This window comes from Danio rerio, chromosome 5 (assembly GCF_052040795.2).
Source record: "Danio rerio strain M-AB ecotype USA chromosome 5, GRCz13ab, whole genome shotgun sequence".
NCBI lineage: Eukaryota > Metazoa > Chordata > Actinopteri > Cypriniformes > Danionidae > Danio > Danio rerio.
In genome coordinates this window covers 67,581,077-67,605,908 of record NC_141025.1, presented here as the reverse complement: position 1 = coordinate 67,605,908, position 24,832 = coordinate 67,581,077, and the positions used below count along the sequence as shown (strand labels likewise).

The 24,832-nt window shown below is 32.8% G+C and overlaps 1 protein-coding gene across 12 annotated transcripts in view; it reads right to left on the bottom strand.

The window, feature by feature from the left end:
- The window catches only part of tmem132e (transmembrane protein 132E), a 1,079,249-nt gene that overhangs the window by 287,980 nt on the left and 766,437 nt on the right, over positions 1 to 24,832 (bottom strand). The window lies entirely within an intron of this gene.

Sequence of the window (24,832 nt, the reverse complement as noted above, 5' to 3'; positions counted from 1 at the left end):
TACCCTGAAAATACTATATAATATAAAAAGGTAAATTTTTGTACCTTCAGTGTCTAGGGTACAAAATTGTCCCTTAAAGGGTACAAATGTAGAAGGTACAATTTTGTACCTTTAAATAGAGGTACAAATTTGTACCCTTAAGGGTACCACCCCAGTGACGGGCCATTTGTACCCTAAAAGGTACAATTTTGTACCTTTTTTTCTGAGAGTGCAGTTGGCGTTTCTGTGTGGAGTTTGCATGTTCTTTCTGCATTCTCGTGGGTTTCTCGGGTGCTCCGGTTTCCCCCACAGTCCAAAGACATGCGGTACAGGTGAATTAGGTAGGCTAAATTGTCCGTAGTGTATGAGTGTGTGTGAATTTATTTATGGATGTTTCCAGGGATGGGTTGCGGCTGGAAGGGCATCCGGTGCATAAAAACTTGCTTGATACATTAGCGGTTCATTCCGCTGTGGCAACCATGGATTACTAAAAGGACTAAGCCGACAAGAAAATTAATAAACGAATGAATGAAAATAAAATAAAATAAAATAAAACAAATAAAATAAAGAAATCAAAATAAAATAAAATAATTATTCAACAATAAAATAAAATGAAATAAAAAAACTAAATAAAAAATAAAAGATAGAGAAATAAAAATAAAGAAATAAAAAGTAAACAAACTAAAATAAAAAACAAACAAACAAACAAACAAACAAACAAACAAACAAACAAACACAAAACAAAAACTAAATAAAACTAAATAAAATAATAAAACTAACAAAAACTAAAAAACTAAATAAAGAAATTAAAATTAAATAAAAAATAAAATGAAATAAAGAAATAAAAACTAAACAAAATAAAATAAAATAAATAAAAACTAAGTAAAATTAAATAAAACATAAATAAATAAATAAAAAATTAAATAAAATGAAAAATAAAATAAAAAAATAAATAACAATATAGAATCTGAATTTGTAAATTAGTCGGGCAAATAATTGACTCAAGTTTTGTTTAAATCAAAAGCAAATGCACACAACTAAACATATTGACCTATGTGAACTGATGTAGTTGAGCTCTATAAATACATTATAATAAATCTAACCGTGGCTCTTACACAATGTTATTTTGTAGATGTAAGCTCCAACAAACAATAAGTCTAATTTTAAGAGTAAGAAAAACTACATGGGATTCAGTCAAATGAAGGTCGGATAGAAGTCTGCAAGAATACACTGACCGAACTTTTATTTACAAACCTAAGAACTCTAGCATAAAATTAGGACCAAAATCTTATGACTATACACACACATAGACAAACACACATTGATATTGGTGGCTAACGAAGACTGACACATAACATAAGGTAGGTGTAATCTATTTTATATGGTAAAAATGCTTATTATATGGCCCTACTCCAGCCCTGACCCTAACCCTCTGAAGAAACCAGAAAAAAAAAAAACTGCATGGGATTTAGTCAACTGAAGGTCAGATGGACTGAAGTCTGCAAGAACAGTCTGTTTAAACTTATTTACAAACCTACGAACACTTGCAAACAATTGAGACTCATGACTATAACATAGAAACTGCAGACACACACACAACACACACATGCACAGACAAGGTAATAATATAAAAACCTTCAAAGACACATAAAACCAGAGCTCACAGACAACATTTAAACTCAACTCCATGTCTGACTGAAGAAAAGTCATTTTTTAATACATAAAACTAATAAATGTGAGGTTTTGATGACCTTCAAGATCACACCGAGGATAAAATGATGTCCATTACAAAGCCAGCACTGCTAATCTCTAATTCCCGCTGGTCTTTGGCCCTTTCTCTAAAATGACCATCCATTTTCATTTCATTTCACACCTTCAAACTTTAACCTTGCAATGCCCTCATAAATTCAAGTGTTTTTTTTTTCTAGAACATTTCAGAAATAATGACAAACCCTATGACATATGGCAGGCGCACGACTTTTGACCCCTTCAAAAGTTTCTTAATCAAGCCTGTTCCATTAAATGCATTTTATGTTATTAAATCCAGCGCAGGAAAACAACATGCTTTAATGGTGCCATTGAATGTAAGTTTTGCCTGCACAAGAGCGATAGCAGCAAAACTCCCTTCATGTGAAGCTTCAGCTACAGTATATAGAGTTTTTCTGAATGAAAGACCATTATTGTGATGCAGCCAAACAAAAAAGCCTGTTTTCCATGTTAGAATACAGAAGAAAAGACTTACCTGCAATGTTGCATCAGGAGTGGAGGAGGCATAGAAAAAAAGAGAAAGAAAATACAGTTAGAACATCCACAAAAAAGACAGAAATAAACATTTTTTCAATACATGCTGCTTTTTTAAACGTTTTTTTTTTTTTTTTTTTTTTAAAGATGCACCTGAATGAGTGCATTGAGAGACATTCAGAAAAAAACATATGGAATAACAAGAATGCAATTCTCTATTGTTAACCGCACATGCACACACGCACACACTGGTTTTGTGAGGGACATTACATTGGTTTCCATCATTTTAATACTGTGCAGTGTATTTTCTACAGACTTGTGTCCTGATATGTTACAAAACACACACACACACACACACACACACACACACACTTGTATTAGTAGTTTCTGATTCTATATATGCACTAAACTAGCTTAAGAGAGCACACCTAAGTCATACCCATGCCATGATACAATGTGGTGTCCTCATAAACAACATAAATAAGTGTACACACACACACACACACACACACACACACACACACACACACACACACACACACACACACACAGACAGATTAATATTGGTGGTGTACGGAGACTGACGAATACATAGGTGTAAAGTATTTTATACGGTAAAAAAATGCTTATTAGTGGCCCAACCCCAGCCCTAACCTTAACCCTCAAAGAAAAGGTGTGGTCAAGTGTTTTGAATCTCAAAGACACAAGGCATGTCCTCACAAAATGACTCAATATATTGTAATATCTAGGTCATACAGTACCAGTGCGTGCACAAACACATGGATACTGGGGGTTAAGTCATACCCATGTCATTATACAATGAATTGTCCCCATGAACAATATAAACAAGTATACATACACACACACACGTTGACATTGGTGATTTACAAAGACTAATGATTACAAAGGCGTAATGTATTTTATACAGTAAAAACTGATTATTAATGGCCAAACCCCAGCCCTAACCTTAACCCTCAAAGGAAACCTGTGGCCAAGTGTTTTGAATCATAAATACACATGGCATGTCCTAGCAAACTACCTCAATATTGTGATATCTAGGTCATACCAGTGTGAGCACAAACACATTGACATTGGTGGTTTATGAAGACTGACGATTACAAAGGCGTAATGTATTTTATACAGTAAAAACTGCTTATTATATGGCCCAAGCCCAGCCCTAACCTTAACTGTCAAAGGAAATCTGTGACCAAGTGTTTTGAATCAGGAAGATACAAAGCATGTCCTAACAAACTACCTCAATATTTTCATATCTAAGTCACACCAGTGCACACACACTCCCACACACTGATATTGGTGGTTTACGAAGACTGACAAACACATAGGTGTTATGTATTTTTTACCCAAAAAAACAATCAATTAATTATATGGTCCAACCCCAGCCCTAACCTTAACCCTCAAAGGAAACCTATGGACAAGTGTTTTGAATCATGAAGACACAAGGCATATCCTCACAAGCTACCTCAATATTGTAATATCGCACAAACACCATTATTGGTGGTTTACGAAGACTGACGAATACATAGGCGTGATGTATTTTGTATGGTAAAACCTTAATTATATGGCCCCACCCCAGTCCTAACCTTAACCCTCAAAAGCTGTGGCCAATTTAAATGTGAAAAGACCCCGTTAAGTGTGATTTTTTTAAAGTGTTTTGAATCATGAAGACACAAGACATGTCTTCATAAACTAACTCAGTATTTAATTTCTAGATCATAGCAGTGCACACACACACACACAGACAGATAAATGCCCAGGTTTTTCTACATCTTTACAAAGACTTTCCATAGACATATTGACTTTTATACAGAACAAACTGCTTATTCTATCCCACTAGCCCAACCCTACCCATAAACCCAACCCTCACATGAAACAATAAACATTTTTATATTTTTAAAATACTTAATTGTTCATGATTTTAAGCGTTGTTTTCCTAATGAAACACACCAAAAGTCTCTGCAAAGTCAAAATTAAATGGTAATGCTACACTTGTGAGAAATACAAGTTACACTGTCACACACGTGCTCATTAAACTGGAATATGTGAAAGCAAACAGCAAACACTACATGAAGGTAAAAATGAGGATGGCGTGAAAACAGAAGAGGTGCTGTATTGATAAAGCTGAGCTGTCAACGCTGTTAAAGGTTAACATGGCTTCTTCCAGCCGCCGAGTGTAATGGAGTGCTTTCATCACAGGTAGACTGAATCAGGGGAAAGACTCCAAGCTGAGAGTGACAAATGCCAGCTTTATGTACTCCTGAAACTCTCTGTCACACCTGGAGCAAACCTGAGATGACTGGCCATAAGATCTGCAAAATACACAATGAACTGCTAACTTTTTATTTTCTTTTTAGGTTCCCAGCAGGTAGTTTTTGGTTCCATAAATATTGTACGTATGATTTACTTTTGATTAGCCAGGAAAGGTAGTCTAGTACAACTATAATTATTTTTTTAAATATATTTTTATTTATGCAACTAGATTTTTTAAATTGTATTTATTAATATTTATTAATATTTTGGTTTTCATAATATCTTGATTTACATTATCTGGTTTTTATTAAACATTTTGACTTAATTTTACATCTCATGTAACGTTTTATTACACTTGTTTCAGTTTTCAATTCTGCAAAACATTATATAGTTAGGAAAGTATGTTTAAATCCACAAAAAAAAAATTTTATGGAATTTTATTGTAATGTTTTCTTTTTTTTTTTTAGAATGGAAAAGTCAAACCTAAAACTAACTATAAGGGAACATGTTGTCTGTTATAAAAAAATAAAAAAATAACAATAAATAAATAAATATTTCTGGGAAGGTTCATTTATGGTTAAAAATGGTACTGTACTAAATATGTACATAATGTAAAAAACAGATAATAGTGCACTTAAAAAAAAAAAAAAGATTTTGCAAATTTGTTTGCAGGTTATTTGAAAATAACTCGATTGGGTCTACAAGGTTGTTTTAGTTTATTACATTACAATATTTATTCATCTTTGCGTTAGTTATTGTTATAGTTATTATTTCAAAGTGTGACCAAATTAACTATAACAAAGGGAATATTATAAGCATTTTATACATTATATTAGGCAAAAAAACGTAGCTTTAAGGAACATATTATTCTTATAATTTTTATTATTATTATAGGTATACCTGTCCAACTGCTTGTAAATGCAAATTTCTAATCAGCCAATCACATGGCAGCAACTCAATGCATTTAGGCATGTAGACATGGTCAAAACAATCTGATGCAGTTCAAACTGAATGTGTTGTTGGTGTCAGACAAGCTGGTCTAAGTATTTCAGAAACTGCTGATCTACTGGAATTTTCATGCAGTTCTGTAGGCACAAACGCCTCGTTGATGCCAGAGGTCAGAGGAGAATGGCCAGACTAGTTCCAGCTGATAGAAAGGCAACAGCATTTCGAATAACCACTTGTTACAACTGAGATATGCAGTAGAGCATCTCTGAACACACAACACGTCGAACCTTGAGGCGGATGGGCTACAGCAGCAGAAGACCAGCTGAGAAAGGGAAACTGAGGCTAAAATTCACACAGGTCTGATGAGTTTCAATTTCTGCCGTGACATTCAGATGCTAGGGTCAGAATTTTGTGTCAACAACATGAAAGCATGGATCCATCCTGCCTTGAATAAATGATTCAGGCTGCTGGTGGTGATGTAATGGTGTGGGAGATATTAATACCAATTGAGCATCGTGTCAACACCACAGCCTACCTGAGTATTGTTGCTGATCATGTCCATCCCTTTATGACCACAGCGTACCCATCTTCTAATGGCTATTTCCAGCAAAATCACACGATATGTCAAAGTGCGAATTATCGCAGACACACTCACTCACCACAATCACCAGATCTCAATCCAATTGAGCACCTTTGGAATGAGGTGGAATGGGAGATTCACATCACGGATTTGCATCTGACAAATCTGCAGCAATGTCAATAGGCTATCATGTCAATATGGACCAAAATATCTGAGGAATATTTCTAATACCTTGTTAAATCTATGCCACAAAGGATTAAGGCAGTTCTGTAGGCAAAAGTGGTCCAACCCGATACTGGTAAGGTGTACCTAATAAACTGGCCGGTGAGTGTATATTTGACAAACAGTCACTTTTTAAGTTTGCTAAATACATAGACACTTCTGATTATTATTAGAAATCAGTACATTTGTTTAGCATTTGGTTTATTTTTTAAATAAACAATTCTATGAAGGTTTACAGTCACAGTTTGGTTTGTGTTTTGTTCGGTTCCATAATTTTTTTTCATTTGGGTTTTTACTTGTCAATTACTGCACTTAGTCACCACCACCTCATTATATTTTTTGCACTAAATACTGTATATGACCCTTTGTTAAGCCATCTGTTGTCTGTCATTTATGTTACTTGGTTGTTTGAGTATTCTCCCTGTCGTCTTTTGTTTATGCTTTAATTCAAGTTATCAATAAACCCGAAAGACTGCAATTGGATCCTTACATTTATTTCACTCCTTGCAACACCTGTCAGATGTGACAGAATGAACAGAACTGCAATTAAAAATGACTTCCAATGCATTGTATTGGGTACTGTTACAAAATATTTAGAGTTTGCTATAGATACTGCTCTGACTGCTTATTCATTTGTATTTATACCTTACTTTCGCTCCAGTGAAAGCAGCACTCAAGAACCCCACACTGAAGCTAGACTTCACAGTTTGTGTTTACAAGATGTTTTCCAAATTTTTCAAAGGGAATGGTGTGCTTCATTGGAAGATCGTGACTTTCTGAGCTCACACAGGTCAATTTATTTACATCTGGTTTGTGACATATAGTGTAGGATCTTAAATATTTCTATTTTATTTCACATCACGGCCTCAAAGGTTTGATTTTTGTCCTCCAAACCTTTATTTAATCGCTTTATTCAGCAAGGCTGCATTAAATTAATAAAAAAAAACTTCAGCAAAGACATTTTCAGAGTTACAAAATATTTCAATTTCATATAAAAGCTGTTTACATGAAAAAAATAATAATGCTTGATCAAAATAATCCAGTACAAAATGTACTGCAGTTAAAAAGGCTGATGTTAAAAAAAAAAAAAAAAAACATCAAGTAAATGACATTAGTATGATTTCTAAAGGATGTCATCTTTTAGAATTCTAAGAATTGCTGAAAATGCATTTCATTTCATTTTTCATAACAGGTATATAATACATTTTTAATTACATTATACATTTACATTTTATTTCTGCTTAATCAAGTAAACAGAGTCTTGGTTAGCAAAAGACTTTTTTTCTAAAACATTAAAAAATGCACAAAATCCAAATGGTATACACATAATAATAATAATAATAATAATAATAATAATAATAATAATAATAATAATAATAACACATTTAAAAGAAATAATATTAATGATAATAACAATAGTAATTATTATTACTATTTGTTAATAATTATTAATAAATATTTAAATTATAATAAAACAAAACAAATATTACTACTACAACTACTAACAACAACAACAGAAACAACAATAATAATAAGTTAACACTTTATTTTGATGGTCCATTTGAGTATTAGTAGACTGTATGTTTATTATCTGTTGATACAGACATTCAACAGATATTTAACTGACTATAAGAAATTTTGCAAGTACATGTCAACTTACACTAACCCTAAGCTCAACCCTAACACCAACCTAACAGTCTAATAATATTCTAATGAGAATTATTTGGCATGTAGCTGCATGTAACTTAAATTCAAGAAACGGACCCTCAAAATAAAGTGTGACTAATAAAAGTAGTAAAGACAACAATAATAATAATAATAATAATAATAATAATAATAATAACAATAATAATAATAATAATAATTTCCCAGAAATGGTAAAGATGGAAGGGCATCCGCTGCATAAAAACCTGCTGGATAAGTTGGTGGTTCATTCCGCTGTGGCGACCCTGGATTAATAAAGGGACTAAGCCAACAAGAAAATGAATAAATGAATGAATAATAATAATAATAATAATAATAATAATAATAATAATTATTATTATTATTATTATTATTATCAGCTTTATTTTATTTTATTTTAAGTATTTATTAATAAATCATTAATAAAGAGAATAATATATATTTAAAAAATAAAAATTTGTTAATAAATTATTAATACAAATTTAAATAATGAAATAAAAAAAGCAAATATTACAACAACAACAACAACTACTACTACTACTACTACTAACAACAACAACATTAATATTAACACTAATTATTATTATTAATATTCATTTATTCATTTTCTTTTTGGCTTAGTTCCTTTATTAATCAGGGGTCGCTCATGTGGACACCTTGACACCTTGTACAAATCACTGTCAATTTTAGATTGTCGTTGTATTTGTATCTGTATTTTGTATTGTCTGAAGCCAGCACCTAAGCTTTTCACTCATCATAGCACACGTGCTGCTGCTGATGTGATGATAAAAAGTGATTTAATTTTGATTTGATGAACTTATCCAGCATGTTTTTACGCAGCGGATGCCCTTCCAGCCGCAACCCATCTCTGAAAAACATCCCCACACACTCATTCACATTCATACACTACAGACAATTCTAGCTTACCCAATTCACCTGTACAACATGTCTTTGTACTGTGGGGAAAACCAGAGCACATGGAAGAAACCCATGTGAACGCAGGGAGAACATGCAAACTCCACACAGGAAGATCAACTGACCCAGGCGAGCCAGGGACCTTCTAGCTGTGAAGCGACAGCACTATCTACTGCGCCACTGCGTCGCCCTATTGTTATTATTATTATTATTATAATTAATTAATTATTATTATTATTATTATTATTATTATTTGATATTATATATATATATATATATATATATATATATATATATATATATATATATATATATATATATATATATATAAACACTAAAATAATAAATATTTATATAATACATTTAAATAATTAAATAAAAAAACTTTTTTTGTTAATTTTAGTATTAAAAATACCCAAGTATTTTTAATTAAGTAATGCAATGATAGACTTGTATTCAAATAATTGGCAGAGGTTGTATATATGTGTGTGCGTCTCTATTGGCACCGATTTTGATAATGGGTAGTTTATATATAGAAAAATGAATCAAAAATCATATCAAATGTATATAAATGTCAAAAAACACAGGTGGGCTATACCTCAAATGAAAACAGTGTTTCTTGTCCAATGTGTCCAGTGCAAAGTAAATGGAGCACACACGCCATTCTCGAGAGTTTTAACAAATAATGACACTGCCTTGAGGGAGAAGAAGCCAGCATGTAGTGATTTACATTGAGTTACTGTGCTCTGCCAGCCGGGGATGTGAGCACATTCATGAGGAGGTGATGCCTGAAAAGTGCTCTGAAATTTTCTGCTCTATTTTTATTGTCACACATCCATTCTCTTTCTTCACAATAAAGTAATGAGACACAGCGGTGCAGGTGCAGCTTAATCCAAACACACAATAAAGAAATCGTGGAAAAAATGACAATATCTCAGGATATCTCTATGCAGAACTAGAATTAGTTAGCACCTCTAGAAGTGTTAACTTTGTCATAAAAATATATGTGACTGAACGCAAGATGACAGGATCTTTTTAAAGACAATAAAAAAATTTAATTAAAGATGTGATATGTAATATCACAAAATGCAAAAAAAAAAAAAAAAAAAAAAAAACTCAATCTACAAGTGAACTAAGTTATGTTCAGATCAGCTTGTGTAACCAAAGTCTGTTAACTAAAAACCCCAACATGGAATTAATTATCTGTTTAATGATTTATTTGTCAGTTTGGATTGATTTGGAGATTTTAGGTTGTATTTTAATATTTACAACTTATTTATTGCATTATAAATACATGGCTGTGTAATCCATACACAGCAAATTTGCCAGTGTAGATCACGGGTGTTGAATTTAACACTTTACTGATGCGTATATATGAGTCACACCAGCCAAGTGGCCGGGTGACAAGTATTATATTTTACACTGCATAGGTGTATAAATTATTTACACAGAGTGTAAAAATTATCACTACATTAATCATTTTAAGATCTGCAGTGCAAATTTTCCAGTGTACATATAACTCCAGGAGTGTCAAATTACACTCTCTTCTGTTGTATATACAAGTCCCACCAGCCCAATGTATGAATACTGTATATATACTTAAGAAGAATAAATAATTTTACACTAAAAGTGCAAATAAAATAAAATACTCTATCAGCACTGCCAGGTCATATTTGGCATAAATTATAATTATTTTTTAAACTGACATGAGTAAAAGTTAACATTTTTTTCACATGAAATTGGAATTTACTAATAAAAGTGTGTATTTTAATGTTTTAACACCCTGGAATAATAATAATAATAATAATAATAATATAAAATGTCAACAAACTATTTTTCTATTGCCTTACTGAAATGAGCGTTTAAGTGTTTAATTTAACCCACATCAGCATTAAAAACAGTATATGTGCACTTGGACACTACAGCTTACACCAGAAATTCAATACCTCACAATTTGTAGTTGCTTATACGGGTGTTTTTTTTATCATAAATACTGTCTAAAATCCAAAAATATGCTTTTTGAAAATGTATGAAATGTTAAAAACATCACTATTTTTTAAGGCTGCACCAATTATTGCTAATGTGTTTACTAGAGAAAATAAATAAAACAGGTGAGAACTCTTTCTAAGCCTGACTACAACCACAATATAAAGGTGCCTTTAAGTGCTTTGATTCAATAAGTTATATTGTTCAGTGGTATCTACATAGTACATTAGGTATGTGGCTTAGGTAAAAATAAATAAATAAATAAATAAATAAATAAATAAATAAATAAATAAACAATAGTAATGAATTCTCCAGTTGTATCTGCTCATTTATAATTACAGGAAAGATAAGCTCACTTTTGACCATATTTGGAAGGTTTGTAAATAGTAACGAACTGTAATTATATGCCTTGCTAGCGATTAGGCGGTACAGAGGTTTATTTTAGCTAGATGCAGTGAGTAGGCTTTATTATTCCACCAGAGTAACCTAGTATTCTCTTGAGGTGTGTTGCAGACAGAATAAGAGTTACATGTTTTGGTAGGGAGTTGTTTGTGTGACCTTTGTTTTCCCAATCAGCAAGTTACTTGAAGCCATGCATGTAATTGAAATGGAATTAGCATAATTGTAATGGGGCAACTAATATTAACCTCTGCATTAAAAGAGGTGTCTAATAACATTTAATTATGTGTGTCTTACTATGTTTATTGTGTAATGCCATTCTTCCCTCAAGAAAAAAAAAATAAAAATCCCAGTAAGAGCTGAGTGATATGACAGGGTGCATAAACATTCATTAAATATGTATACTCAGTAGTTTACACGTGTTTGTTTTCTCGTAATAAACACACATTTAGCAATAAACATGTTATAGTGATAAAAAAAAAAAAAAAAAAAACACACAAAAAACACAGATGTTAAGCCTTTTTAGGGTGGCTCAGAATAAAATTATAATCTGTACATATTTAGCATTCTGACAAGCTGTGAACACAAACAAGCTGTGTGGTCATACATCTCTACTTCACAAAATCGTTCTGATACTCTTTATCCAAGCCTATTCTGTTTTGAAATTAGGATTTCCACAAACATAGTAAGTACAGTGCCAATGGAAAATTATCTTTTTTTATGTATATTTTATGTTACCAGGAATTTCCCATTGAGATACTGTATGCATTTCTTCTACCAGGGGGTCCTGGCCAAAATGACAGCACAAAAAAAGTTTCAGATACAAAGTTAGACACACAAAAAATAGGTATAAAAAAAAAACAATTTCATGCTTCTTACAGATAAGACTAAGACTTTAAAAAAATATTTAGAGAATTGTTTCTAACATGATAACACTCTGCATTTCATTCCAAAATGTAGAGCCAAAGGAGGAAAATCCTGTTTTACCAAACTCCGTACATACTTTAGGAACAGTTAAACGTAATTTATGAGAATTTTGTGTACTAAAGCTACAAGTATAATATGATGAAAGGTTACAAATAAAAAATGACAATTTATCCAATAATGCCCTAGCAGTGAATAGAAGCATTTGCATTTTTCTCCTTTGGCACAGGGAAAATCAACCAACCATTTTGTACAAAGTACAATGATGGGCACTTGAAGATGCATTCATCACAAATTGTATTGTTGCATAATGTATACTGTCCAATCTTTTTAATAAAGACGTATAAATATGCATATAAACTACACCTCTATAATCTATCACTGAAAGGCAACAGCTTTGGATTTTTTTTTTCTTGCTTCTAAAGGAAGGCACTTCTTAATACGAAAAAAAAAAAGAATCTAAGCTTCTTTACGAGATTTTAAATATGAATTTTAAAACATTAAGCCATGTGCTCAAATATTTATAACTGTTTACTCTTTCATTACAGTCCCCATGCCGGATTAATATTGGTGAAACATTTTTGTACCATACCCTGTATACTAATAAATCTTTACTTTTACATTACATTACACTTTCAAAGACCTTTGGGATAAAGTTGTAGAAAGGCACAGGTTGGGAGAAGGTTACAAAAACATTTCAAAGGCTGGAAAAATTGTACTGTATAATACAAGGCAATAAAAGTTTTTTTTTTTTTTGGGGGGGGGCGTCAGATGGTTAAGGCATGTATACTAATGATCCCATGTGGATCGTCAGAGTTGGTGTTTTGTTCCAGTTGACCAATTTCACTAGCATTTTACACTCACAGGATTTACATAAAAATGAGGTAAAGCTATGCCTATGCATATTCAGATTTTCATTCTATTTCTAGAATGCTATATTCTATAGCTAGAATATACAGTAATATTATAATGCATTGTAATAATTTGTAAGTTGCAATCAGTCTTGGGATTTTGGACAGATTTCCAAGAAAATGTGCTACACAGTTAAACCTTTCAGCTAGAGTACAATTTCATCCAGTCAGAGGATATTAAACTTTGATATTTTGAGCAGATTTAAGCACACATATTGCAGCGTGTTGACTTAATTCTCTTAACAAAGTACAACAAAACACTAATAAAGCCCTCTGAGGTGGAAGATTCTTCTGTGGTGCTTGAAGCTTACTGACTTGTAGCTAATAGTGAAGGGAAGGTGGGAATGCAAACAAAAAAAGGCAATTCAATTATGCAGCGTTCAGTAGAGGGGTGAACGGAATAAGAAACTCCATTTCAAAGGCCTCTGAGCATCACCCACACACACACACTCAAAACACTGCTTACCCAGACTCCCTTGCTATAACAAGAGCAGCATCGACCGGTCGCCCACACAGGACAAGTGTCATGACAATAGTCATCAAGACCCATCACATTTGCATTTGTAGTCATGTATAATCTCTCACGTCAAGTGCTTGCCCTCGCCATTGCCTGAGACGAAGCAGCCATGTGTGTTTTTAATTACATCTCACTCAGGATTTGCCCCAACAATACAGAACAATTATTTTTCTTGGCTGAATCATGGCGTAGGCTTTGCAGAATAAGCAGGATTCTGGTCAAACTGCACCGCTGGGCTCTTTTTGAGGGAGTTTGTTAAAGCGTGACCTTACAGAGGACGGGTAAAGTTCACACCATGAATCCTTTTAGCAGTCCAGATGTTACCCGTATTTTGTATTCTGCATACGCTGTTTTTGGACATGCACACGATGCATATAAGTTACATGAATGATCTTTTACTGATTGGCATGCAACAAGGTAAACATTGGCTAAAAAAAAAGATGTTTATATACATAGAAATCATTCTGTAGGCATTTATTTTCTAAGCATAGCACAAACCGTACAGTACTGAACACTAAAACCATGAAACATACAGAACCATGAGTAAATTGAAGCGTTGCACCCCTACTATATTTATATTTTTTACTTAACGTGGAGGTGATGGACCACACACGTGCAGCATACTTCTTTCTTTTTCTTCTTTAAAACAAAATCAATCAGAAAAAACACAGAATCAGTGTAATATTATATTATTTACGGTCATAAATTAATTATGAAATGTAATTTTGCAATCTGCCAAAAAAAAAAAAAAAAAAAAAAAAAAAAAAACCTGCAAACAAATAATAGGTTCAAAAAAAATAAAAGACTGTTAAATACATCAAAGATCAATTATATCATGTTTTAAAGATGCAAGAGATCCAACGGCAGGATTTGAGATAGGGCGTTTCCCGGATCATTTGAGAAGTGAGAGGTGTGCCTGAGCCGAAACTGAAAGCGAGACGTGACTTTTAAGGGTATTCACTGTTTCATATGGATTTATTAATAATTCTTACTGTTCAGTGAACGCAAACTGCCGTAGTTTATTAAAGACGCAAACCCCTTACTGCACGACAGCTGCGCGCCTTCAGCAGACCTCCTCATTCCTGCAGCAGGAGGACTTTATGATTGTTTATGAGCGCCAAAAGTGGCGGATCTGTTTGGCGAAATATCTGACTGCGTGTCCCCGCATCCCTAAGGACTGTTTGGCGAAAAATTTATTCACAGAGCTCCCGCTGACCACCTGGAGCTCAGAGTTGAAATTTTTGAAAGACATGCTATCCTAATACATGCTATCTTTATCCTTATAAAACTGGAGATTTGAATTTAACTAAATTCTCGCTTGAGAACTCTTAAAATTTGATTTTGCTGCATAAGTTATCTGTTTTTTCTAAAATAAAAAACTCAACTCAATTATAATAACTCAAAAGTAATATACAGCATTACCATAAAAAGTAACTAATAAGTCCAATTATTTACTTTTTTTGGAAGTAACTCAATATTGTAATGCTTTACTTTCTAAAGTAACTTTTCCCAACACTGTTCAATTAGTTCAGCTAGATCAGGGGTGTCAAAACTCAGTCCTGGAGGGCCGGTGTTCTGCAGATTTTAGCTCCAACTTGGATCAACACACCTGCAAGGATGTTTCTAGAAAGCCTAGTAAGAGCTTGATTAGCTACCCCAGGTGTGTCTGATTGGGGTTGGAACTAAATTTTGCAGGACACCCTCCAGGACTCATCTTAAAGACTTTATTGGGTTTTGGGATTATTTTGAGTCTCAAATGTTAAGTCACGGTGGTTCATTACGCTGTGGCGACCCATGATAAATAAGTGAGCTCAAGGAAAATAAATGAAAGAATTAATGTTAAGTCACTCTATACTCAATATCAACTAATTGTTCAACTTTCTAAATCAAAATTATGTTGGACTTTTTGGTATAAATGAGTAAATAATGTCAGCTCGCACATCATTAAAACAATAATTACAATATAACTGCTGACAATGCACATTGCACACCTAATTATATACCTTTCTAATCACATGCGTCTGTTCATTGTACACACTGGCCACACACACAAATGCAAATGAGGGGGGAAAAAGGTTTCATTCTGTGTTTTATCTCAGTCCATTATATTCAACTTTACTTTTATGTTCTCCTTTCTTCTCTCTTTAATTTGATCAGCTCACTCCTAAAAGAAAACATCCCACTGAGATTATTCTTGATCCGTTCTGCAGCGATTAAACCCCTCTCAGAATAAAATCTGAATTGCGGAAACGGTGTCTCTTCTCTTGGCATGTTGCAGGACTTACAGCGCAGCATCGGGAGGTAACTGACTCCGTTCCAAATATTCAACACATGATAAGAAGATCATGGTAATCCTTTTAAAGAGAATCTAAGTCTCCTAAAGCCTGCTAAAGCCAGAATCACCAGGAGTAAGATAATAAGAAAATCTAAATAAAAAAAATGGGATTAACAGAACACAACATTAAAAATATAGACATACTAGGTCAATAGTTTACTATTTCTACTTGATTTTAGTTTGTCACGATTTAAAGTCTTAATGTTTTTTTTTTTTCTTCTTCATTAAAATATCCATAAAACCATAACCATTAGAATATACATACATATATTTTGGTGACTTCTTTAAAGTTTAGTCCTTTTCCAGGAACTTTTATTTGAGTTTTTCTTTTAAATAACGCTAAAACAATATATGTACCAAAACACAACATGTTTCAAATGAATTACATGATAATAATGTGCAGTTATCCCAGCTTAACCATGATAGACGTGGTGGAGAAATAAAACAAAACAATTAATGTTTTTAAACTTTAAAATAAAAAAATAAAAAACATTTTTTTGGGGGAGGCAACTTTTTTGTTTTATGTTCCATCCACTTAAATGTGCTAAAACAAATTGAATTAACTTAATTTCTTCATGTTGTCTCAACCCAAATCGATTGTGTGAAACCCAGCATTTTCAAATGGTTTGGAATACTTTAGCTCATCCATCAACATAGTTTCTGCAGGAGTCCCATAGGATGTAATGAAGATGACAACTCCCACGATTCCACAATCAGTCACACCGACACCAGACAGCACCTTTGTTTGTTGTGAAAATGCATCTGTAGCGTGTAGGGTGGGGCAGAGAGCCGCAATAACAAAGCAAGGCCGGTGCTTGAGTGATAATGAGAAGCACCTGTTTCACGCACAGGACTCGAGTCCCACAGAGGAGCTTTAGATCATAAAAGGATGAGAGACAGTAGTGAAAGATGAGAGAGGACCAGACCTGGACATTTTATGTTTTCGCTTTTTGTTACTTTTGTTTTATTTTACATTAATGAATTGTTTAAAAGTTCGTCGGTTCTCTGTCTTATTCCCAATGGCCAGGTGGCTCCATTACATCGTCCAATAGTGGCAAAAATCCAACCTTGGCAGTCACTTGTAAAGTCATTTTAACTCTAGGTTAGGCACTCTAATAAGACACTATGAATATGTTATATCACTTTTTTATCAGAATACTGTAAACCACAAACAACAACTTTCCGTAAATACACTATTAAGAATGATCCAATTATCTAATAATCCGACCATGTAATCAGAGGTTTTTGGTTACATTAATAAAAGTAACAATCCAAGTAAACACAAATAAAAAGGAGTATTCCTATTTCAGTTACCTTACTGAGGTGCAGAATACAGGAACATGCTTTTATCATTTTGGACCCAACAATTTGACATCAATTGAAAGAAAAGGACTTTCAAGCAAGAATTTGTATCTGCCGTCTTCTGTGTGCACATTCGGTACACTGTGAAAAAGATATTGTGTGGAGCCAAGCGTTTAAGTCATTTCAACACAAATCAATTAAGTCAGGGGTGGCCAAACTTGGTCCCGGAGGGCCGGTGTCCAGCAGATTTTAGCTCCAGCTTGCCTCAACACACCTGCAAGGATGTTTCTAAAAAGCCTAGTAAGAGTTTGATTATAGCCCAGGTGTGTCTGATTGGGGTTGGAGCTAAACTTTGCAGGACACCGGCCCTCCAGGACTGAGTTTGGGCATCCCTGAATTAAGTTAACTCAGGGTTTTTTTATGATTTTAAGTTGATTAATCATAAAACAATTAGGTTGTCACAAACAAGTGGAAGCAAAAATAGTTGTTTGAGTGTATAGCATGACAATTAAGCAATTAAACTTGTATAACAAAACAGTGTTGTCAGGATATTGGAATTCGATGCCAATCGGTACTGAGATTTTAAAAACGTCCATTTCCCATGAACATTTGAGCATTGTTGAGCACGTTCTTAAACAGCGATGATTTGGTATTGTTTTCACGTGCTTAACAGAATTGACCGTGATTGGCCATGAAGGTCATTAACTCATAAAAATCATAGATGTTTACTGAGTGTAACCACAGATACAGGGACACTAGAGTATTTTAAAGCCTATAGATCAGTCGATTCATAAGCGGATCATCAGCTCATAAACACCAGCTGATCTTTGCGGCTTTAAAACACTTTAGTGTACCTCTATCTAGTTACGCTTAGTGAACAGTGGTGAATTCGGTGAACTGATGACCTTCACGACCAATCAGTCAACTGCAAATCAGCGCTGTTTAAGAATGTGCTCAAGTCTTAATGGGAAATGGCCGTTTTAAAAATGTCAGTACTAATTATGTTGAATTCCATTATCGTGACAACACTGTAACAAAATAATATATGCCCTCTAGTGGCGGAAAATTACATATTGTGCCTTTAAAAGAACGATTCCAAAATGCTTCCAATCCAACTATGGCAGCACTTGTCATTTTCAAAGGCACTGTGTGGGTACGTTTTCTGGTTTCACATACTCATAGGTAAAGGTCTCCATGAGAGAGTGGATTTATCAGGTTCACCTCTCGGAGATGTCGGCTGAAAGGCAAGACTATGACTCGGGCCTCGTTATATTTTATGTGTACAGGGTATGTGACTTTTTTTCTCATCAGCTTACTGTCAGAAAGCTTAAGAAGGGGCTAATTTATCTGACATAGATCAAATCGTTCTCATTGCATCTGACAGCCATTTCGATGAGGCCTCAGCAAAGTGAGACCAATAGGTTCTTGTACAACAGGGCCGTTTAATTGACCCTCTCGCTCCATGTTTTATTCTGAACTAATAGAGCAGCACTTATCACGGCTGCCATTTTTGAGAAAGACAAAGTTACAGGATCAGACATGGAGGTCAATTGAGGGACTTTGGGATGTTAACTGCTGTACACCTGCTCAATTAACTGATGACACGCTGTACAAGGAATCTCTTCTTCAGGCTGTGGGAAAGAGAGAGATGTGTTTCATCTCAATTTATTATGAGAACATAGTTAAAGGGGTCGTTTTGGACTTTCAACTTCATTTAGTCAGTAATACTGCTGCTTGAGCATGATGAAGATCTCCAAATAGAGTTATTCTCTATATCAGTATGCAGTTTATAAACTTACTCAAACATCTCTGTTGAATTCTTTAATTATTTTTGAGAAAAAAAAAATTATAATAAAAACTGAAAATGCTGGTATAAAAATCTGTAACCTCTTTAGAAGTATATTTTCTAAATATATACAGTAAATAAATATATTCCCCCCCCACCCCCCCACCCCCCTATGTATATACATACATATATACATACACATATACATACACATATACACACACACACACATATACATATATATATATATATATATATATATATATATATATATATATATATATATATATACATATACATATACATATATATATATATATATATATATATATATATATATATATATATACATATACATATACATATACATATATATATATATATATATATATATATATATATATATATATATATATATATATATATATATATACATACACATTAAATTATGGACATCACGTGCACAAGAAGTACATACGCAAATAAACAAAGATCTTTAATTTTGAGATCCAATAGGGGTTCAACGAGACATACACGCACACGTGCACGCACACACGTCTTCATGCAAGAGTAAGTAGTCCTTGGGTCATTAATCTAATGGGGCCGTCCATGTAGGCGGAGAGATTGACAGGTCAAGGAAAGGCCTTCAGAAGATTTCACACTTGGGGATTCAGTCTGCCTCCCATTCAAATAAAGATTGAATGTGCTCACGTGTCCAATTCAATACTTTTTTTTTTTAAATTAACATACAGTGGGCCACAAAACGTTCAGAAATTTCACAATTATGGATAATCTAAATATTTGATGATCTACCATGTACACAGAGGTTTTTGACCATCCCAATAAAAGTAACATACACAGTACACACAAATCAAATTAAGACAAATGGAGTATTCATATTTTAGTCAAACTACTGAAGTGCAGTATAGATGCACACACAATCACACTGTTAACATTGTGCAGTTTGTTATACGATTAAAACACAGCAGGGCTCTTGTTTGACGGCGAACAAAAAGAGAAAGGCTTTTGCGCAGGAATTCATATCTGTTGTCTTCTGTTTGCACATATATCATGGCAACTAAATAACTAAGCTTGAAGTTTTAGTACAAATAAAAAATGAAATACCCAAAATAGTATGATTCATAATGAAAATTAACTATATTATGATTATACGTGCAATAATAATAATAATAATAATAATAATAATAATAATAATAATAATAATAATAATAATAATAATAATAATAATAATATTGGTGTTGTTGTTTTTTTCTATTAAACTAACCTAGATTAGGGCTTAATAATTACTTAGTAACAACAACAACAACAATAAAACCAAATATTATTATTATTATTATTATTATTATTATTATTATTATTATTATTATTATTATTGTTATTATTACTACATCTACTAATCTAACCAAGATTAAGTCATTTCATCTATATATTGATGCTTTCTGCTGATTTGAAGTGCTTCTTTTCCCTCTTTTGTAAGTGGCTTTGGACAAAAGTGTCAGCTAAATAAATAAACAATGTAAATGTATGTGATAATTTGTAGGGAACATGGATGGGGTCATGTTGGGATCTAACAATGCTTGCCATTAATCTATTCTTACACTTACATTACATAAGCTAATAATTAAATAACTGGTGTCCATGTAAATGTATCCATACTACATACAAGCAGAACATGAGTTTTCACATTCATCTCTTATTAGTCCCGTCAAGGTGATGTAACTGAAACAGACAGCGTGTAAAATCCCAGCCTCTCTGTCTTGTAATTTAAACTTGCGAGATAAGGATCAAGACCAAGGTGAAGTCAATGTGGAGTGAGTGAACCGGAGGAGGAACCGCTTGGCCTGAATTCACAATCGCAAAAGAGAATTTATGAGGCCCTCAGCAAACACAGTGCTAGAAGAGGTGGATATTTCCCTATGACCTCCATTTAAGTTAATGAGCTTCACTCACGGTGTATGGTCTGCTTGCCCTCCTCTTTGACACCGCTTTACTATTTTTACACTTCAGGCAAATTAAAGCGCATCGCAATTAATATAGTTAAAAGCCTGGGTTAATAAACCAAGAGGAGATATTGTACTTTTCGGCACACAATTGCATATTTTAAAACTGTCCTTGTTGGTCACAATGTGGTAAAAAAAAAGCTGTAGAGATGACATACAGTTAAAGTCTAAATTATTAACCCTCCTGTGATTTGTGTTTTCTTTTTCAAATATTTGCAGAATGATGTTTAACAGAATAAGCGTTTTTAGACAGTATTTCCTATAATATTGTTTTCTTCTAGGGAAATTCAATTCAATTAAATTCAGCTTTATTTGAATAGCGCTTTTACAATGTAGATTGTGTCAAATCAGCTTCACATAAATGGTCATAGTAACTGGAAGAGTGTAGTTCAGTTTTTAGTTTTTAAGTTCAGTTCAGTTTAGCTCAGTTCAGTGTGAAAGTCTTATTTGTTTTATTTCGGCTAGAATAAAAGTAGTTTTTATTTTTTTAAATAAACATTTTAAGGTCAATATTTTAGCCCCCTTGAGCATTATTATTTTTTTTTTTCAATTGATTACAAACTAAAAAAACTATTGTTATGCAATGGCTTACCTTATTACCCTAACTTAGTTAATATATTATATTATTATATATTAATATTATTATTATTTTTTTCTTCTGGAGAACATCTTATTTGTTTTATTTTGGCTAGATTAAAAGCAGTTTTGTAGGTTAAAACAAATAAATTAATTAGCATTTTGGTCCAAATCTCTCAATTCTCACTTTTGTGAGGGTTTTACTGTTTGAGGATCCGATAAAGTTACATGTACAAGACTAGAAGCTCTTTTTGATACGTTTCATAGGTTAAATATTGGAAATATTGGAAAGCCCACAAACAAACATAAAGGGTGACCTAAAACACCGAAAACGAGTATTCTTTATTCATTTCTCAGTGAATATAGCCAATATATTTTGGTGCTTTTAAACTAAACGGTTTTATTGAACATTTATATCCATTAAAATAAGAGTGTGGCCTCCTAACATCCTTAGAAATAGACAAAAAAAAAAAAAAAAAACTATATGAACAAGGTTAATTAACAGGTTCCATTTTAGTGATTCACAGTTTTTCCCCATTTATACTTACTTCTATTTTTAAAATATATTTATTATAAAATATATTTATTATCTGCTTTTTGTCCTGGCTCTGTAATTCTGTTGCTCTGTAGAATATGTCACAAAAACAAATTCCTCGTATGTGTAAACCTACCTGGCAATAACATTTTTTTCTGATTTTAATTCTAATTATGGGAATTTCATCGCAACAAAATGTTGAAAATTCAACTCTGCAGTATTGAAATTTGAAGATAAAATATATTGAATAAGATATATCCCAGCAGGCACAGGACCTCAACATGGTGTCAGATTGACGTTGTACCCTAACATCATGGGGATATTGCATTTTGTTTGGAAATAAAAATTGGGTTGATGTCAGAATCCAACGTCAGGCTGACGTCAATGTCCAACTTAAAATCAACTAAATATCATTGTCTAATGTTGTTAGAGCTTGATGTTGTATGGACATTACCACTATGACGTCTATCAGACATTGGATTTTGGTTGCCATAGCTAACAAGATGTTGCCTCAATGATGGATTTTGGTAACTTTCCAAAATAACCTAAAATTGACCAAATATCAACGTTGTTATTGGACATCAAAATAATGTTGTTCTTAGATGCTGGCTAGACATTGAATTTTGGTCACCTGCCGTCACAACCTAAATCTGAGCTAACTTTAACGTTTTATGACATTGTGTGCTTGCTGGGATTAGATAAAGAATTGATTAAACACCAATATAGACAATATATTACCTCAAACTATTAAAAAAAATTTTAAAATAAGTAAATTCTTAAACCTTTCAACATCAAACGTTGTTGGAGGAAAGATTGAGGTTCGATAATGCAATTCAGAAACATAAATAACTGAAAAAAACACACTGACGTATCCCAAAATACGGAAAACTAATAATTTATGTAAAACATTTCAATTTAAATATTCATTCATTTTCTTGTCGGCTTAGTCCCTTTATTATCCGGGTCGCCACAGCGGAATGAACCGCCAACTTATCCAGCAAGTTTTTACGCAGCCGCAACCCATCTCTGGGAAATAAATTTAAATATGGTGCTGCAAAAAAAGATAAACTACAAAATTTCAACAAAATATAGTACTATTGCTATTTTTAAGGGTTCTCTTGATTTTTCCTGCTTATTAAAATGTTATTCAACATATTCATGGGCGTGTTTTCACCATGATCTTATGTTATTTTGTCAGATTATTTCCAGTTTTGACTGACTAGTATAATGTATGTGAACAAATATCTTCATGTAAAGCATCCCATACAACATATTAATTTTAAAAATTGAGATCTGCAATGAGTGTACTTATTTATGCTAGTCACTTTATGTATACACAAGAACTACATCCCAAAATCTCATTGCAAGCAGTTGTTTTTACAAACATTTAGTGCAATGCTAAACTCTATTTACATAATGTAGGCATTTTGCAGACTTTTTTCTTTTACCTACAAGGACTTAAATATACATTTAAGCTATTCATTTTGTCATGATGTAAATTGCATGCCACCAGTTAAGCTACAAGCATAGCAATTTGCAGTACTGTTGGTTGGCAGGCATTCCCACTGTTGGTTGCTCTATATTATTGTCAGACCGCATGAGCTTCATTGTCTTTACTCCCACTGGTAGACATTGCAGCACTTCACAGCTTATTTGAATAAAGTCAAAGTGTGCTTAAATCTGCTGGATTGTCTACTGTTGCTGTAGGCTCGAATAGCGGAATCATTAAAAATAATTGACTTCAGATCACTATATTAATCTCAATCACTGTTGCATGGCATTTGTAGTTTGGTTTACTGACTCAGAAAGTTCTGTATTTCTATGTACAGATATTGCATTAGTTTAATGTCGAGCGAGAGTCAGATGCCAAGTGAGAAGCATAATTTTAAATGTCATCTTAATATTTTTCTAGATTTTAATTAAATACTGGTCCTTATTGTTTTAAGCTTTGCAACAAACAACTTATGTCTATTGTTTTATGTTTTAAATAATAAAAGTTTAATGCAATATTCAGTAAAAACACATTGTAATCAATTACTAGTCCTTTTGATGTTATACTGTAAGCTCTGGCACCAACACATTTTGTTTGAGGTGCTTATTTTAATAGACAATATTCAGTAAATTATCATTTTGATTTGAAATTAACGTAAACTACAATGATAACTGTGGATCGGTGTGTTTTTGAAATATATATATATATATATATATATATATATATATATATATATATATATATATATATATATATATATATATATATATATAAACGATGCATTTTGTTTTATAAATAATTTGCAGAAATTCAGCAGAATATGAGCAAAATAATGAATAAAAATAAATACAATTAGAATGAATACAATGAAAATAAATACAAATACAATGTAATAATAATATAGTATTTATTTAATTATTATTGTAATTTAATTATGTGTTTATTTATTTAACGCCAATATATCAAATAAACTTACTTAGTATTTTTAAGTAATGATCTGCATTTCAGCTTCATCCAAATCCGTCTCTGTCACTGACTGCTGTTTATCTAATGTAACGCAGGAGAAGCAGACATGCATGTGGAAACAGTGGGTGGGGAGAAGCATCTAATTGGGAATTAAAGCCACAGGCTACAAAAACAGCTACAATGTAATTCAACACAAAATGGGCAGATATACTGGAGGCTATAATAAATAATCTGATGGGTATTTTG